General features: G+C 46.0%; 1 long non-coding RNA gene across 1 annotated transcript in view; it reads left to right on the top strand.

Moving 5' to 3' along the window:
• The first annotated feature begins 37 nt into the window (after window positions 1-37).
• LOC108165918 (uncharacterized) overlaps window positions 38-3,196 on the top strand; it is a 7,706-nt gene continuing 4,547 nt past the window's right edge. The window contains exons 1-2 of the long non-coding RNA XR_001776241.1: window positions 38-822; window positions 958-1,091. This is a non-coding gene — a long non-coding RNA (uncharacterized LOC108165918). The remainder of the gene's footprint in view (window positions 823-957; window positions 1,092-3,196) is intronic.

Raw genomic sequence — 3,196 nt, 5'->3', positions numbered from 1 at the left:
GTGTCCGTCCCTCCGTGTCCGTCCCTCCGTGTCTGTCCCTCCCTGTCCGTCCCTCTGTGTCCCCTGCTCGTCCTCAGCAGGAAGGAAAACAAACACAGAGAACAACAGGCTGTGGCTCATCACTCACTGTGAAAACAGCGACGATAAGCTAGTTAGCTGAGCTACAGGAACATAAACTGGTTATGTAGCAATGAGATCATAAACTACAGAAGGAGAAATAAAGCTGGAATTAATTACAGTCATCAGATCTAAATGAAGCTAATCATAAATTAACATAAAGATAAACTACAAACAATTTACTCTTTACAGCATCTGCATCACCTCACATTACCTGAATGTCCACTGATTTCTGCTGCTGTGTGTGTGTGTGTGTGTTACTGTCAATGTCTTGTTTATGTTTATATGTTTAATTGCACATTGGAGTTTGGTGAAACACAAACTCCTGTTAACCCAGCTACATAGATCTTTGATAATAAAGTTCACTTGAAAACGTTTAGCTCATACAATTAATAATGTAAAGTGGAATAAATGTAGCCAAGCAAAGATAAATCAGTCTAAAACTATTGTTGAAGTTAAACATGTAAGCTAAGTTATACTAATGTAGCAAGTGTGTAAAGATGTTCATATTTCACCCCAAATCCATCCTCATTATCTATGTATATTTGTTTTTCTAGGTTTCTGAATTGTATTTTATTTTGGCGGAGAAGCTTTTATTTTCTTGTTTCCTGTTCCACGTCACATCCTGTGTGTTCCCGCTTCCCTCCTCAGTTCGGCCGAGCTGTCTTCTGTTTGTGTATTAAAATATTCAAAGTGTAATAAAAAGTATGTTTCCTAAACTCGCAACTTGTTATATATTGTTGTTAAACTGTTTTATGTTTGTACTTAATTCCCACGCTAGTGACGTTTATCGAGTTTACGGCGCCAACGTGGTTATTTTTGTTCTAATGGTTGTTTAAGGTGTGGAAACCAGAGCCCAAGAGCTGCTGCGCTGAATAAACCTGCTGCAACACATTCAGGTCCTCGTCCGCTGGTTCCTTTCAGCCATTACACACAGCAGATGAGCCGGATGATGGCGGCTACACTAAGCTAAGGTAACGAACAGCAACAAAAACTAATTTTATGTAAACCATGAGAAAGTAAGCAGCAGAAATTAAGATAAACTCGACTAACCTAATTTGATCTAAGGCAGGAGAAAGTAAGCTAAGCTAACAGCTAGCTAAGCCAAAGTAGCTAACAGTGTGAACCAAAGGAAGATGAACCAACAGAACCAAAGCAGTTTTTTTATTTTCTCGTATTTTATTGTTTCTATGAAGCCTCGTCCAGATGCTTGTTGAGAATCTCTGTAAAGATGTAACATCTGCTGTCCTGTTGTGGCTAGGTCTGCTAAAACAGCTAGCATGGCTAGGTCTGCTAAAACAGCTAGCATGGCTAGGTCTGCTAAAACAGCTAGCATGGCTAGGTCTGCTAAAACAGCTAGCATGGCTAGGTCTGCTAAAACAGCTAGCATGGCTCCCGTTCCAACGGTTCTCCTGAATGATCACTGCTGGCATCAGGCCACCAGGGGGCTTCCCTCCCAAACCGAGGAGCATCTGGGCAGCTGCAGGACTCGCTGCTTCAGGGACAGACCGATGGCCTTCATGACGCTGTGAGCGCAGAGGGAGGGAGACAGAGGGACAGACAGACAGACAGACAGACAGAGGGACAGACAGACAGATAGAGGGACAGACAGAGGGACGGAGACAGACAGAGACATTCACCAGTCTGCGCTCCGTCATGATCCCATTATGTGCAGCATCGACCTGCCAGCTTCAATCTGCGTCGTCATGCCAACCCCCGCCATGGGCCGGCCCCTCCTCTCTCAGCCAATGAGAAGCCTTCCTGCTGATTAGTGGGCAGTGATCTCATTATGATGCCCCGCCCACTCTGAGAAGATATGATGGAGAGATGATGATGATGGAGAGATGAAGATGGAGATGCTATTAGCATCATGTTGGCTTACAATGCAAATTTTAATAAAATGTCTAACAACAGCACATTAACTACCAATACACTACTCAATAGACTATTGACTATTCCAGGACCGCTGAAGCTGCTAGGTGGAGACGTTAGCTGAAGCCTTTAGCCGCTAGCTAAAGAGGCTAGTTGGAGCTGCTAGCCGAAGCCGCTAGCTGAAGCTTCTAGGTGGAGACGTTAGCTGAAGCCTTTAGCCGCTAGCTAAAGATGCTAGTTGGAGCTGCTAGCCGAAGCCGCTAGCTGGGGCCAGCAGTGTTTTTGTCTCCATCCTCTGAAGCAGTGAAGCCTCTGATCCTGACTTATCTTCACTTCTCACCTCTATTGGTGGAGCTGGGATTAAGGTTCTCAGTTGCTGGGAAGAATCTCCTCTAATTGGATTCCAGGAAAGCAGAAAGGGGATCAGTGTGAAAGGAGGACATGAAACAGGAAGTGGCCCAGAAACAGGAAGTGGACGGGGGCTGAACCGGAAGATCCTGATGTTCCTCTGTCAGGCGCCATCTTTACTCTGGACTGAAGGAAAATGTCTGCCGACGGTTCTGGAGGCCAAACCAGAACCGGCTGGCTGGATCGCCCAATGATGAGTGATCCAACAGGATCTGGGTCAACTGGAGTCAGCTGCACTCCGGAGGTCAAAGGTCACTGTGATCTAATCTGGTGGTGGTAAACATGTCCTGGTTTTCTGCTGCTTGGACAGATTTAGCCGTCCCATCAAACTGCCCAGTAATCCAGCAGAACTGCAGTGGGACCATCAGATGGACTCAGACTGGGAACAACTGGGACCAGTTATGGTTCATGTATGGACAAATTATGAAACCTGATAAAAAACGTCTCTGGTTGAGATCGATTCAGAGCAGCCGCCATATTTACGTGTGTTTAAATAATCGAACCATTAATGTGGCTGCAGCAGGTCACTGGTGTGTGAGTGTGTGTGTGAGTGTGTGTGTGTGAGTGTGTGTGTGAGTGTGTGTGTGTGTGTGTGTGTGTGAGTGTGTGAGTGTGTGTGAGGTCTCTGTAGTGAGTCCCATGGGTCAATACAGACCATAATACTGTGAGTTTACCCATAATGCCCTGGGGAAGCGGTGGCTGAGTGAGCTCATTGCAGGTTGAATACTGCACTGAGTGGACACTGGGGACCGTTACCATGGAGACACCGGGGACCGTTACCATGGAGACACCGGGGACC

Source organism: Poecilia reticulata, unplaced genomic scaffold (genome assembly GCF_000633615.1).
Source record: "Poecilia reticulata strain Guanapo unplaced genomic scaffold, Guppy_female_1.0+MT scaffold_159, whole genome shotgun sequence".
NCBI lineage: Eukaryota > Metazoa > Chordata > Actinopteri > Cyprinodontiformes > Poeciliidae > Poecilia > Poecilia reticulata.
The sequence above is the reverse complement of the archived record's forward strand: the minus strand, read 5'-3'. Positions and strand labels throughout refer to the sequence as shown.